Genomic DNA, 16,300 nt, shown 5'->3' with positions numbered 1-16,300 from the left:
TTTAATAAACCACCATTTTGCACCAAAGATGTCTCAAGAATTCTTTCTTGGTCATCGGCTCCGGACCTCAGCCCACCAAACCTCACCTAGGTTCTAGAACTTCATCACTTTCATTCAGTCATTCAAGAAATATTTATTGTTTGATCACTGTGTGCCAGGCACTGTTCAAGGTAGCTGGGATACAACAGTAAAGAAAACAAAGATCCCGCTCTCACAGAATCTGTATGCTGTTTCAGGAGTTCTACTTACATTTCTGAGTCCCTGTCATTCAAACAATTTTTCTCTGGTTGTTTATTTAAAGATTTTTTTTTTTTTTTAAAGATTTTATTTATTTATTTGACAGAGAGAAATCACAAGTAGGTAGAGAGGCAGGCAGAGAGAGAGAGGAGGAAGCAGGCTCCCTGCCGAGCAGAGAGCCCGATGCGGGACTCGATCCCAGGACCCTGAGATCATGACCTGAGCCGAAGGCAGCGGCTTAACCACTGAGCCACCCAGGCGCCCTAAAGATTTTTTTTTTAATTTATTTATTGGACAGATAGAGATCACAAGTAGGCAGGGCAGAGGGGTGGGGAGTAGCAGGCTCCCCACTGACCAGACAGCCCGATGGAAGGGAGCGGGGGTGGGGGTGGGGTGCTCCATCTCAGGACCCCAGGATCATGACCCAGCCGAAGGCAGGGGCTTTAACCCACTGAGCCACCCTTGAACCCTCTCTGGTTGCTTATTTAAAGTATGTACGGAAAATCTGTCTTTATTAACAGATGTATCAAAATGTTTCTCCAGCAGGTGACACTAAATTGTACTTGTTTTTTTTATCTAGGGCTTTCATAACCATTTCCAGTCTTGTTCTAAAGTACTGATCTTGGGGCGCCTGGGTGGCTCAGTGGGTTAAGCCTCTGCCTTCAGCTCAGGTCATGATCTCAGGGTCCTGGGATCCAGCCCCGCATCGGGCTCTCTGCTCAGCAGGGAGCCTGCTTCCTCCTCTCTCTCTGCCTGCCTCTCTGCCTACTTGTGATCTCTGACTGTCGAATAAATAAATAAAATTAAAAAAAAAAAAAAAAGTACTGATCTTGGGACACCTGGGTGGCTCAGTTGGTTAAGCAACTGCCTTCCACACAGGTCATGGTCTCAAGGTCCTGGGATCAAGCCCCAGGTCTGGCTTCCTACTTGGTGGATAGCTGGCTTTTCCCTCTCCTTCTGCTGCTCCCCTGCTTGTGTTCTCTCCCTCTCTGTGTGTCAAATAAATCAATATTAAAACAAAAACAAAAGTTTTTAAAAAATAATAAAGTAGTGATCCGTAGCTGGGAAGCCCTACTGTTCTCAGGTAGGGTTCCCAGATTTAGCAAATAAAAATACAGGATGTCCAGTTAAATTTGGGTTTCAGATAAATAATGAATTTTTTTTTAGTATAAGTATGTCTCACATATTGCATATATCCTACACACTGTAGTTTTTCTGGCAACCCTACTGATGAGGGAGCAGGACTTGCTGAAGACTAGCAAAGCTGATCCCCTGCAACCCCCTCACCTCCATCTGGGTGGGACAAGTGTTCCATTCTTCCAGGAATCTCCCAACTATCTTAATGTTAATGCCTTGCTGGAGGGGGCAATAAAAAAACCTTAACCTGACAATGGCAAGCCTATGTACCTTATAGGTCCTCTTTAGCATATGAAAGTTCTTTTGAAATCTCCCTTTTTCCATACCTCCCCCAACCCCAGAGTATGTAATCAGCCACCCCTCTCCCCCACCTTTTTGCACCAAAGACATCTCAAGAATTCTTTCTTGGTGGTCAGCCTCGGAGTCTACCCCACTGAACCCCACCTGTATTCCAGAACTACATCACTACCCACAAATGCCTGGAGACATTTTTGGTTCTCAAAGCTGGTTGTATGGTGCTGTAGGGCATCTAGGGAGTAGAGAGACCAGGGACGCTGCTAACCATCCCAAAACACACAGGGCAGGCCCCCCAGAGAAGAATGATTGGGCCGGAAATGTCAGTATTGCTACGGCTGAGAAACCCTGCTCAAAAATGATTTCCAAAAGAAACAGGACAGCTCAAAATCGCCTGAGAAGGTTTTTCAAAATGTACCTCACTACCCCTCCCCAGCCTGGAATATATTGGGGAGGTGTGTACTTCCAAAAAATAAAAAAATTCCCCCACTTTAGAGATGCACCCCAGGCCCACCTTTGAAAACCAGTGTTCTGAATGAGTCCTAAGGAAATTAAGGAATGTAAGGGCGTATTTAGCCAGAGTGATTCCATACAGTTAAACAGTGATTTTGTTGTTTATGCAGTAAAATTTAAACTGTCCCTGGCCCCCTTTCCCCCAGGGGACTTACTTAAAAACAAGTCCCAGAAACCAGTCCCAGGTAACAAAGCCCAAATACACCTGTCAGGTCAGGTGCAGACTTCCGATCAGTGGGGGGTTGCATACTGTCTCCCTAGTTACCAAGGAGTATGGGCCCCGCCCTTTGGGTGCCTTTTGGGAGCCAATTCTGACCAAGGTAATAGGCTAGTTCAAATATCTACTATAGGGTAAATTGTAATTCAATTGGTCACTTATGTGTGACCTAGCATGACTGTGCAGCTTTCTCTGTGTGTTACAATCTCATTGGCCACCTGTGCATGGCCAGGCCCAACCACATGGCCTTTGCCCTGTAAAAGCTAGCCTGTAAAGCAGAGAGGGGTCGCCCTCTCTGTAAGAAGCACAGACCCAGTCGGTTGGTTTGATTCTTGACGCTTGGCGCGAAATAAAGCTTTGCTTGACCTTCGCTTTGTTTATCAGTCTCGCTCCTTTAATCACCACCCCATTAGTGGGGGACCTTTCAGGAAAAAAGAAATCCTTTTCTTTTCCTTTTCCTGGACTGCATATTATTCATAACACAGGTAACATTTTACTTGGCATTATAAAGTTGGGGTACATATCATATCCTCTACCGGCCTTAAATATGTAGGAAATGTTTAACTGGAAAATGTGGGTCCCCGGCCCTTCTCTCTCCGTTTACTGAAGTAGGTGCTAGAAAGTTACCTTGGTCCCTTTTATCCATTAATCCTGAAAGTGACTCCTCCTCCCCTCATCATCACACATGCATAAAAGGGAATGTGCAGCGACACCAGGAGGCAAGCAGGGCAAGTAGGTCAATTATCTGGGAAAGGTTGTGTAATTAGGACTTCTGTGTTTGGGAGTTGAAAATAAAATGTTGCTTAACCTGTTGAGCAGTGGATCACACTTGTGAGAGAAAAGCCTCTGGGTCACAAGTGATGAACATTTTAGCCCACACTGACTAAGGCGACCAAACATCCCAGACAGCCTGAGACCACCCCCCCCTTATCTCTTTGTCTCTTTCTCTGTGTCAAATAAATAAAACCTTTTAGAAAAACAAAAAAATGAAAACAAAAGAAACCAAGAGAAACAACCTCAGATGAGCTTATCATTAAGTAAAAAGGCTCATCCTCCTTCAAGGTTCTACCAAGCCCTGTGCTGAGATCTGCGTCAGGAGTCTACCTGTATCTTCTCTCAGTAGAGTTAGAGTAGAGGTCAATACCATCACCTTGTACAGTGAGAAACAATAGGAACAGTAGACTGGTCTACTTTAGGGGCTCCCCACTCAACTGTTTTATTAGTTCAGATCTGTTTCCCTAGATCAATGGTTGTCCAACTTCACTGTGCATCAGGATCCCCTGAAAGGCTTGCCGGGCCCCACACCCAGTGCTCTGGTCTGGGGGGGGGGGGGGGGGCGGTCACACAGAATTTGAATTCCTTCCTCCCTTCTTTCCTTTCTTGAAAAGTTGGATTTCTAACAAGGAGCCAGGTGATACTGATGCTGCTGATTTGGAGCCACCTTTGAGAGCCACTGACTTAGATGAGTCCTCAAAATCTCAGTGGTTTGATATAATTGTCATTCACCCCAACAGTCCAAAGTGTGTGTTTGGGGTTAGGTGGCTGTCTTGGGCAGCTCTCATCTGAATGGTGATTCAAATGTCCAGCTTCCTTCATGTTGGTTCTGCCATCTTCAGTGTGTCCCCAAGGTGGCTATAGGAATCATCATCTTCTAGTCATCTGGAAGGGGGAGAAACATAAAGGGTTGTAAGGGCCTATTTAGCTAGAGCAGCAGCTCCATCTCGCTTGAACAGCCATTTTTGTTGTTTATGCAGTAAAACGTACACTGACCCCCCCCCCCCCCCCCCCCCGCCCAGGAACTTAGAAGCAAGTCTGGGAAACCAGTAAAATGTGGTTGACCAGTCCCTGATAACAGAGCCCAAATACAAGGGCAGGGCAGGGCAGGTGGAGACAACAGAGCCTGGATGTAGGGATGAGTCGAGCCAGGTGGAGACATCCAATCAGTGGGGTGCGCATGCATACCGTCTCCCTAGCTACCAAGGAGTGTGGGCCCCGCCTTCTGGGCACCAATTCTGACCAAGGTGATAGGCTGTTCAAATAGCTACTATGGGGTGAATTGTAATTCAATTGGCCACCCATGTGTGACCTAGCATGACTGTGCAGCTTTCTCTATGTTACAATCTCATTGGCCACCTGTGTGTGGCCAGGCCCAATCACATGGCCTTTGCTCTATAAAAGTTAGTCTGTGAGGCTAGGGGTGGTTGCCCTCTCTGTAAGAGGCAGGCCTGAACAGTCTGTTTGATTCTTGACGCTTGGTGCAAAATAAAGCTTTGCTTGACCTTCGCTTTGTATCAGTCTCACTCCTTTGATCACGGACCTCTCAGGGTCACTTCTGGGAAGTCTTTATGGACCAGGCCTAGAAGTCACTATATTGCTGAGACATATGGCCACACCTAACTGCAAAGAAGGCTGGGAGATGTTGTCCAGCCATGTGCCCAGGAAGAAGAGAATATAGATGAGGTCTCTGTGGTAGTCCACTTTTCTGGTCATCAAATATCTATTTCATACTTTTCACTATAGATAGAGTACAATCCTCTTTCTCTATCAAGAGAAACAATCTGGTCTTTTTTAGTCATCACACCAAGCTGGAAACAGGATCTCTGTCTTCCCCATTATGTTTGGATCGAGCTCCTCATGATCTAATCACTCTTGAATTAGGAAAAATGTTTTCTCTAAATTGCCCCTCTCCTCTTTTGTAGATACAATGGTAGAGCTAGGATATATTGTCCACAATTCAACAAACAAAAGGAAAAGTTAGGAAAAGGAAGAACAGGAGATAGACGCAGTTGTTGGTCCTTAGCAGTTTTGAAAAATGTCTGGGCAGGCTTTGCGGAGACCTCTGTCTTGGGATGGGAGAATCTCCTTCATTAGATCATGTCCTGCCTTTTGGGAAGAGTTCCTGCTACTGTTTTCCTTGGGAGTCCCTGGCTCCATCTTCTCAGAGGCTCTTCCTTTTTCATTATCCTTCATGGCCACAGGTGAAATTGGCGTTGCAGAACATGTCAACTTTGAGGACTTTTCATAGTGTGCTTCCTGCCCAGGCAAATTTGGAGGCTTGATTTTATTTATTTTTTTAAAAAGTTTTTATTTCAATTCCAGTTAGTTAAGATACAGTTCAATATGAGTTTCAGGGGTACAATATAGGGATTCAACACTTCCATATAACACCCAGTGCTCATTATAGCTTGATGGTTATTTTTTAAAGTTTCCTGGATATGCCAAAGGTTTTATAGACTAGGCTCTCGGTTTCTTTGCCAGTGCCACTCCCTCAAAAAAAAACTTGGATGTTTCTGTGATGCCTGGGTGGCTCAATCATGTGAAGCATCTGCCTTTGGATCAGGTCGTGATCCCAGGGTTCCGGAACGGAGTCCCACATCGGGCTCCTTGCTCAGTGGGGAGCCTGCTTCTCCCTCTTGCCCTGTTTGTGTGCTCTCTCTCCCTGTCTCTGACAAATAAATAAATAATATCTTTAAAAAAACAACAACAACAACAACAAAAAAAAACTTGGATGTTTCTGACCTATTTGCTTTCAGAAAGACTCACGTGCTAGTAACTATTCCCAAAGTTATTTTCTAGATGTAGGATTACCAGAAAAATTATTGGGCATCCCATATTTTTATTGGCTACATTTTTTTAAAGATTTTATTTATTTATTTGACAGACAGAGATCACAAGTAGGCAGAGAGCAGGGAGAGAGACAGGAGGAAGCAGGCTCCCTGCTGAGCAGAGACTCCGATGTGGGACTCGATCCCAGGATCCTGAGATCAGACCCGAGCGGAAGGTAGAGGCTTTAACCCACTGAGCCACCCAGGCACCCCATATTGGCTATATTTAAAAAAAAGAAAAAAGATTTTATTTGGAAGAGAGAGGGCAGGCAGGGGAGAAGCAGGCTTCTTGCTGAGCAAAGAGCCTAATGTGGGATTCAGTCCCAGGACCCCGAGATCATAACCCAAGCTGAAGGCAGTCACCTAACCAACTGAGACACCCAAGGATCCCTTATTGGCTAAATTAGACAATTATATCAAGGTCTGGTTCTTTTTTTTTTTTTTAAAGATTTTATTTATTTATTTGACAGAGAGAAATCACAAGTAGATGGAGAGGCAGGCAGAGAGAGAGAGAGGGAAGCAGGTTCCCTGCCGAGCAGAGAGCCCGATGTGGGACTCGATCCCAGGACCCTGAGATCATGACCTGAGCCGAAGGCAGTGGCTTAACCCCCTGAGCCACCCAGGCGCCCTCAAGGTCCGGTTCTAAAGGCTATCTTATTTCTTTGCTTCTTTACCCCATGATTTACTCTTTCATCTAAAAGATGGTTGATTACCTGAAGGCTTGGCAGACAAGGGAATATCCTTAATCTAATTGCCACACAGCTGTTATTTTGTTTAATTAGTAATCTTACCTTTGTCACTCAAGGCTTTTACTATCTAATTCCTTAATTTTGGATTCTAGAAGCAGTAGGATTTTCCAGCCCTCTGAAGTTCATCCCTGGGTTTTCTTCATCCTCTCCAATCTCTGATTAAATTGAGTCTAGCTCAATGGTAGCCCATGTTTCTCCCTCTTCAATAGTAACTTGCTGAAGAGCAGAAAGTTAAAACTCAAGCACGCCAGCAGTCAAATTCTTTCCAACCACTTCCCCTAGAACAGGGATTCTTTTTTTTTTTTTTTTTTTTTTTTTTTAAAGATTTTATTTATTTATTTGACAGAGAGAAATCACAAGTAGATAGAGAGGCAGGCAGAGAGAGAGAGAGGGAAGCAGGCTCCCTGCTGAGAGCCTGATGCGGGACTCGATCCCAGGACTCCGAGATCATGACCTGAGCCGAAAGCAGCGGCTTAACCCACTGAGCCACCCAGGCTCCCTAGAACAGGGATTCTTGAAGAAAGGGTTATATAACTTGGATGGTGTATTTTTTTTTTTTTTAAGATTTTATTTATTTATTTGACAGAGAGAAATCACAAGTAGACGGAGAGGCAGGTAGAGAGAGAGGAAGGGAAGCAGGCTCCCTGCTGAGCAGAGAGCCCGATGCGGGACTCGATCCCAGGACCCCGAGATCATGACCTGAGCCGAAGGCAGCGGCTTAACCCACTGAGCCACCCAGGCGCCCCTGGATGGTGTATTAAGTCAAGTTTTCTGGAAGCAGACCCTGAAATGAGGCTTCGTGTGCAAGTGGTTTACTAAGGACCGATCAGGAATGAGGGAAAAGCAGAATAATGATAGCATGCAATTTTAGGCAAATTCCCAAGCTCACCACCCTCATCCCAATGTAGGAAGCTGGGTTTTCATATATGCTTACCAGTCAGTCATTGGCTGACTTTGCCACGTAAACACCCATGCACTTCCAGCTTTCTGATCAAAGGTTTGCAGTAGCCCAAGGGTAGGCCTCTAAAGTAAGTCTCAGGTGAGAGCTGATTAAAAAAAAAAAAAAAAAAAAAAAAAAAAAAGGGACGCCTGGGTGGCCCAGTTGGTTAAGCAGCTGCCTTTGGCTCAGGTCATGATCCCAGCGTCCTGGGATCGAGTCTCACATCGGGCTCCTTGCTCAGCAGGGAGCCTGCTTCTCCCTCTGCCTCTGCCTGCCATTCTGTCTGCCTGTGCTCTCTCTCTCTCCCTCTCTCTCTGATAAATAAATAAAATCTTTTTTTTTAAAAAAAAAAAAAAGGTAATAGAAGCTGTAGGATTAGCACATGGAGCCCCTAAAAAGGATCTGAGGGGATCAGGCAGACTACCAACAGTGTTCACCAGTATGGGGGATAAATTACTTCTTTTTTTCACCAACCCCCAACTGAAATGTAGCATTTGCTTCACTCAGTTTTAAATGAAGGCAACAAATCACAGTAGTATTAGCTGTTCCTGCGAATTATAAGTCACAGGTATTGTCATCATAGTAGTTGCACACATGTTGCAACATCTCTCAAGATATCGTTTACACTCAGGGTGCCTGGGTGGCTCAGTGGGTTAAAGCCTCTGCCTTCTGCTCAGGTCATGATCTCAGGGTCCTGGGATAGGGTCCTGGGATCGAGCCCCGCATCGGGCTCTCTGCTCAGTGGGGAGCCTGCTTCCCCCTCTCTCTCTGCTGGCCTCCCTGCCTCCTTGTGATCTCTCTCTCTGTCAAATAAATACATGGAATCTTTAAAAATAATAATAACAATTTTTAAAAATTTCCTAAGTTAGCAAGACAACCAAAATCCAAATATATAGGTGGTACATTACATAAAGATTCGGAAATAATCCTTTAAGATAGATTTCTCGGGGCGCCTGGGTGGCTCAGTGGGTTAAAGCCTCTGCCTTCAGCTCAGGTCATGATCCCAGGGTCCTGGGATCGAGCCCCGCATCGGGCTCTCTGCTCCGCAGCGAAGCCTGCTTCCCTTCCTCTCTCTCTCTCTGCCTGTCTCTCTGCCTGCTTGTGACCTCTGTCTGTCAAATAAATTAAAAAAAAAAAAATCTTTAAAAGATAGATTTCTCAAAGATCTACCTATTAAGCTCTTGAGCTTTATTTTTTTTTTTTTTTTTTTTTTTTTTAAAGATTTTATTTATTTATTTGAGAGAGAGACAGTGAGAGAGAGCATGAACGAGGAGAAGGTCAGAGAGCGAAGCAGACTCCCCATGGAGCTGGGAGCCCGATGCGGGACTCGATCCCGGGACTCCAGGATCATGACCTGAGCCGAAGGCAGTCGTCCAACCAACTGAGCCACCCAGGCGTCCCAGCTCTTGAGCTTTAAAAGGAAAAATTTTGGGGTGCCCGGGTGGCTCAGTGGGTTAAGCTGCTGCCTTTGGTACAGGTCATGGTCTCAGGGTCCTGGATTCGAGCCCCGCATCGGACTCTCTGCTCAGCAGGGAGTCTGCTTTCCCTTCTCTCTCTGCCTACTTGTGATCTCTTGCTCTCTGTAAAATAAATAAATAAAATCTTAAAAAAAAAAAAAGGAAAAATTTTATATAACTCAATAGCACAAAAATTCTATTAAAAAATGGACAGAGGAGGGGCACCTGGGTGGCTCAGTGGGTTAAAGCCTCTACCTTCAGCTCAGGTCACAATCCCAGGGGATCGAGTCCTGTATCGGGTTCTCTGCTCAGCAGGAAGCCTGCTTCTTCTCTCTCTCTGCCTGTCTCTCTGCCTACTTGTGATATGTCTGTCAAATAAATAAATAAAATCTTAAAAAAAAAATATTGTTTACACTCATCGCTCATCACTACTTTGAAACTGTGTTAGTCCCAAGATCTGTAGTTAGCAAACCGAAGGCCTCAGAGAGCTGATGGTGTCATTCTATCTCAGCCCGATGGCCTTGATGTGGTTTTGGAATGTTGGTGAGGTCCGGATCCGACAACCAGGAAAGAGTTCTTGAGATATCTTTGGTGCAAAAAAATGATTTTACTAAAGCACTGGGTTAGGACCCATGGGCAGAAAGAGCGGCTGCACTGGGGTTGTGAGGAATGGCTGATGATATACTTGGGGGGTTGGGGAGGTAAGACTGTTGAACTGCTTAAGGCCCTAAGTTAATTGCAAATTCAGGGAGAGAAGGAAGTCTGTACAGGGAGATCTAGACTTCCTGATTTGTGGGATTGAGACTAGTGCAATTTACTCAGGAAGATAAAGAAATGGGACAATATTTGTATCATGTATTCACAAAGGGAATATGTTACATTACCAAGGGTCTTATGCTAGGGTATTTATGAAATTTCCATCCTGTACATACTTCTTTTTTTTTTTTTTTAAGATTTTATTTATTTATTTGACAGAGAGAGAGATCACAGGTAGGTAGAGAGGCTGGTGCAGAGAGAGAGAGAGAGAGGGAAGCAGGCTCCCTGCTGAGCAGAGAGCCCGATGCGGGACTCGATCCCAGGACCCTGAGATCATGACCTGAGCCGAAGGCAGCGGCTTAACCCACTGAGCCACCCAGGCGCCCCAACATACTTCTTTTATGGACTATGAAAACTCAGGGTGCCTGGGTGGCTCAGTGGGTTAAGCCTCTGCCTTCAGCTCAGCTCATGGTCTCAGGTCCTGGGATAGAGCCCTGCATGCGTCAGGCTCTCTGCTCAGCAGGGAGACTACCAGCCACCCTCGTCTATTTGTGATCTCTGTCAAATAAATAAAAAAAATATTAAAAAAAAAAAAAAGGACTACGGAAACTCCCCAAATGGGAAGTATTTTATATTTTTTAGACAGTGGCTATGATGCTGCAGACAGGCTAGAACACATCGGTGGGTGTAGATACTTAAAAGTCTCTGCTAATGTAGGGGACAGACACCAGTGGTCTGTGGCAAACCGGCATTCTGCACTGCACTTTCAAACCAGGCAGGTTAGAGTGGTGGGTGATGTAGTTTTTTGACTGTAGGTGAGGTCCAGAGCTGATAGCCAAGAAAAAATTCTTGACACGTCTTTAGGGTGAAAAGATGGTTTTACTGAAGTATAGGGACAGAACCCGTGGACAGAAACAGCTGTTGTACTGGGGGGAGGTATGGCTGATGATATGCTTGGCAGTTGAGGGTAGGGAAAAAGGGAGATTTTCAAAAGAACTTTCACACGCTGAAGAGGACCTATAAGATATTGGAGGCCTTGTCATTGTCAAGTTAAGGTTGTTTTTCCCTCTAGCAAAGTATTAACATTAAGATAGTTGGGAGTTTCCTTCTGAAAGTTAGACTATTGATAAGAATGCTTTTTTCTTGTAAATCACCAACAGTTGTAAACTGGGAGAGGCTCCTGTTCCGAGGGACTGTGTTGTCTATAAGTTAACCCTTTGTTTTTCTTTCCCTTAGCTTCAGGGCAGCTAGGAGTACCTGAGGAATGTACCATATTTCCCACCTGGAAGCAGGGACAGAAGGGTACAGTTTGTGCTTTGCCCTCAACTTGCCTTTTCCTCCCTCATCAGTTGGCAGACAATGCAGAAGAGAAGACCTGATGATATTAATTTTTTGTTTGTAATCCCTATCCCTAGAGAATTTTGCGTAAGGTAGATATATAAAAGGTAGTTTCCAAAACTTCTAACTCAGACTCTACAGAGTTCTAAAAATACCAGCACTCTTCCTTAAAGCAGGGACTGTGGCAAGTCTTGGTGTACAAAAAAACCTTTATTACCTCAAGCCTGCCTGAACAAGTCAAAGACATGCCCAACATGTTCTATTGCAGTAGTGGGGGCAGGTGGGAGCCATTCAGCTTCTGATAGAAATAATGTTTCCCAGAATCTGAGAGTCTGATCTGGAATGACCTTTACATCCCCAGAAAAGAAATAAAATTTTTAATTAGGATATATTGCTGAAGGCCCAGAAAAGAGGCAGATAATAGAAGAAGATATTAGAAGTTAGGACAGGGGCGCCTGTGGGTTAAATCCTCCGCCTGCGGCTCAGATCATGATCCCAGGGTCCTGGGATTGAGCCCTGTATAGGGCGCTCTGCTCAGCAGGGAGCCTGCTTCCTCCTCTCTCTGCCTGCCTCTCTGCCTACTTGTGATCTGTCTGTCAAATAAATAAAATATAAATAAATAAATAAAATATATAAATACTTATATTAAATATAAATAAATATATATTAATACAAATAAGATATAAATATATTATATATAATATATCAATATAAAATATAAAAATAAATAAAATACATATAAATAAATAAATAAATCTTTTAAAAAAAGTTAGGACAAATTGCAGAAGTCCTGTAAAAGAGACAGATATTAACACAGTGCTTCAGTGGGAGTGCCCTGAAAGTTACTGGTGACCCTTTGATAGAAAATACCTTTATGGCTGTGCAAAGTATTTGGAGGTCCTTAAAAATATTTGGACAAAATAGTTTTTACCATTTTTATAAAAAAGCATGATTTTTATGTACAGTAAAACTCGCTCTTTATCAAAACTGGACATGAGCTATAGTTCTGTGAGTTTTGAGTCATTTAACATCCACCAGAATCAAGATATGTAAGTAACATTTCCATCTCCCCAAATCACTGCCCTTTGTAATCACCCTCTCCCCAGAGCCCCAGTCTGTGGCATCCACTGATCTCTTTTCTGACACTCTGGTTTCACCTTTTTCAGGATGCACATCAGTGTAATCTATATAGTACGTAACCCTGTGAATCTGACTTGTTTCACTGAAGAGAACATTTTTGAGATTCATTCCTGTTGTTGCAGGTATTAGGATTTGAGACCTTAAAACTTAAAAAAAATTTTTTTCTTAGAATATAAAGAATCATCGGACATTTATTTATTTATTTATTTATTTTTAAAGATTTTGTTTATCTCTTTGAGAGAGAGAGAGAGAGCGTGACAGCGCAAGAACCAGGGGGAGGGAAAAACAGACTCCCTGCTGAGCAGGGAGCCCAAAGTGAGGCTCAATCCCAGGACCCTGGGATCATGACCTGAGCGGAAGGCAGATGCTTCACCAACTGAGCCCCCTAGGCGCCCCGTGATGGGTATTCATAGAGGACTGCACAAAGGAGAACCTTAAACGATAAGCCATGTTTTGGAGTTTTCAGAAAACAAGGGTAAAGAGAAAGGAGGATCCCAAAGCTGATACCAGCTTTCCCTCCCTCCATAGGTAGCAAAGGATCCAAAACAGAGAGATGGCAGAGGCTCGAATGTTCACAAAATAATAGGGAATATGGGAGCTGGCCACATCCAAGCTAGATCCCCTCTTATTTTGCTGCCTAAATGGTAGTTACTATCCATTCTTTGAATCCCATGGCAGGAACCAAGAAAAGTCTGGGGAAAAGTGCCCATTAATATAAAGAAGGAGCTGTATCTTCCTTTCTTTGGGGCCCATAGACTTAGGGGGTGGTCATAATTATGAGGATAAAGAAGGCTTGGCTGGATAGTCAGGCTAGAAAATCAATGTATCTTTCTGTTTAGAGCTGAATTTGAAAGTAATGTGTCAGGTTCCCAAAGAAGAAAAGAGAACAATTAGCCAGAGCCTTGGGTTCATGAGGTGGCAGGTACCAGAATACATCCCAATTCTGGGCCTAAGGCCAGTTTATTGTCTATAAGACAGTAGTGCTTAAGGATGAAGGAGATTTTTATAAACACGCATCGTACCAGCGCCTTAGCAGAAGCCAGAACCAAGCCCAGCCTTCTGCATAGGCCTGCTGCCTTTTTTTTTTTTTTTTTTTAAAGATTTTATTTATTTATTTGATAGGTAGAGATCTCAAGTAGACAGAGAGAGAGAGGAGGAAGCAGGCTCCCCACCAAGCAGAGAGCCCGATGCGGGGCTTGATCCCAGGACCCTGAGATCATGACCTGAGCCGAAGGCAGAGGCTTTAACCCACTGAGCCACTCACAGGTGCCCCGCCTGCTGCCTTTTTATTGTCAGTATTCTACTTTATGATAGCATAAGAAAGTCAGTGTACTGATTAATCTGGATTCTCCAAGAGTCCTAGATTACAGGGACCTAGGATGCACACTACGAGGAAAAGCTAGGGCTTGAGTAAACCCCAGTCTTGGAAACTAGGAGAATGGAGTCTCTGATTACATACACTGTTGTTATTGTTTTAAGATTTATTTATTTTTAGGTGGGGGAGGAGGAGAGGGAGAGGAAGAGAATCCCCAGCAGATTCCCCACTGAGTGTGGAGCCAGACAAGGGGCTCCTGGGCCCAATCCCGTGACCCTGAGATCATAACCTGAGCTGAAACCAAGAGTCAGATGCTTAACCTACTGAGCCACTCAGGTGCCCCTGGTTACATATCCTTTCATAAAACTTTGTCATACATAACTCTGCATCCCTCACAATGCTTTTTAAAATTATTCTTTTTTTTTTTAGATTTTTATTTTATTTATTTATTTGAGAGAGAGAGACAGTGAGAGAGAGCATGAGCGAGGAGAAGGTCAGAGGGAGAAGCAGACTCCCCATGGAGCTGGGAGCCCGATGCGGGACTCGATCCCGGGACTCCAGGATCCTGACCTGAGCCGAAGGCAGTCGTCCAACCAACTGAGCCACCCAGGCGTCCCTAAAATTATTCATTTAATTAAATGTTTACTGAGTGTCTATTATGTACAAAGGTCTGTTAGGGAAGTCAAGTTCACCTATTAATCCCCTTTGCCCTGGTGACTTGAAACACTGATCCTATCGGTATAAACACTTATGGAGTACTAATCACAATGATGGGTTCAATAAACTGTTCCATAATTTATTTATGAATTATTCAAAAAGGGGCGCCTGGGTGGCTCAGTGGGTTAAAGCCTCTGCCTTCGGCTCAGGTCATGATCCCAGGGTCCTGGGATCGACCTGCACTGGGCTCTCTGCTTGGCAGGGAGCCTGCTTCCCTTCCTCTCTCTCTCCCTGCCTCTCTGCCTACTTGTGATCTCTGTCAAATCAATAAAAAAAATCTTAAAGAAAAAAAAAAAGAATTATTCAAAAAGATGGGGCATCTGGATGGCTCAATTGGAGGAGATGCAAATTTGGGGGCACCTGGGTGGCTCAGTGGGTTAAAGCCTTTGCCTTTGGCTCAGGTCATGATCCCAGGGTCATGGGACCAAGACTTGCATTGGGTTCTCTGCTCAGTGGGGAGCCTGCTTCCTCCTCTCTCTCTCTCTGCCTGCCTCTCTGCCTGCTTGTGATCTCTCTCTGTCAAATAAATAAAATATTTAAAAAAAAATAAAAAGAAAAATAAAGAAAAGAAAAGGAAAGAAAGCCCTGCTGGCATCACATAAACCTCACTATTCTATTTGAGGAACTCCTGTAAAAAGATAGGCTCTTGTTTTCAGAAAAGAGCACCTAATATTTTGTATTCAGGTTATAGGTGAACTCTAGTGAACTCTGCTTGATTACCCAAGAACTAACCTTTGGGCATGAGTACCTGGTTTACAGGCAAACCTTGCAAGAAGTAGGTAGATAAGAACATCAGGAACATTAAACACCTGTATTCTTAAATTTTCACTTTGGTATGGCTTTATCTATATGATCTGATTTCCCAGAATTTATCTTCTTATTCTCAATGGACATCACAAACAAAATAATCAATGTCACAAACAAAATAATTAAATCTAGCCAGAAAACAAATACTGTAGCTTTTTAAAAATTTAAATTTCAATTCAATTAACATATACTGTATTATTGGTTTCAGAGGTGGAATTTAGTGATTCATTGGTTGCATGTAACACCCAGTGCTCATGGTTCCAAATGCCCTCCACAAATACCATAAGTTTAAAAAGATCTATTTTCTATTTTCTCTTCACTGGGACTCCTAAATTTAGATGTTATTTCCAAACTGGCTTCTTACATCACTTACATGCACTATTGTAACCCCAGCTATCTAATTGCTTTTCCGGTCTCGTTTTGGGGCTGTCAAAGGTCAGTAGCTCTTTTATGCCTGGCTATACCTTATCTGTATTAAATTAATCAATTTTAAGTGATGATGTTACAATATTGACTTTTACCCTCTATTCATTTTACAATAAACTCTCCAGGATTATTAACAAACTATGTACATTCTTTAGATGAGAATGGAAAAAAAAATCTATTCTCTATTTACATATATATTCTACAATATTATTTATTTCACATTTAGCATAGAAATGCAACATAAAGATCATGCATGATCGTGGCTCATTACAGGATTTGTTCTGTGATCTTGATGGGGTAGCAGCAAGCCTGGGCCATTTCTCTTCCAGTCGCTTCTCATCATTCAGTAGCCAGCCTAAGCTTTCTTACATAGCCCCCTTGTTCCAGAAGAACAAAGGTAGAAGCAGCAAGTATCCGAAGGCATAGGCTCCAGAACTCATGTGCCATTTCCACTGTGTTCTATTGGTCCGAGCAAGTCACAGGGTCTGTTCAGATTCTAGAGAGTACAATTAAAGACTCTACCTTTTTTTTTTTTTTTTTAAAGATTTTATTTATTTATTTGACAGACAGAGACCACAAGTAGGCAGAGAGGCAGAGAGAGAGGAGGAAGCAGGCTCTCCGAGGAGCAGAGAGCCCGATGCGGGGCTTGACC

This window comes from Mustela lutreola, chromosome 14 (genome assembly GCF_030435805.1).
Source record: "Mustela lutreola isolate mMusLut2 chromosome 14, mMusLut2.pri, whole genome shotgun sequence".
NCBI classification, from domain to species: Eukaryota; Metazoa; Chordata; class Mammalia; order Carnivora; family Mustelidae; genus Mustela; species Mustela lutreola.
This window is presented reverse-complemented; position numbering follows the sequence as displayed.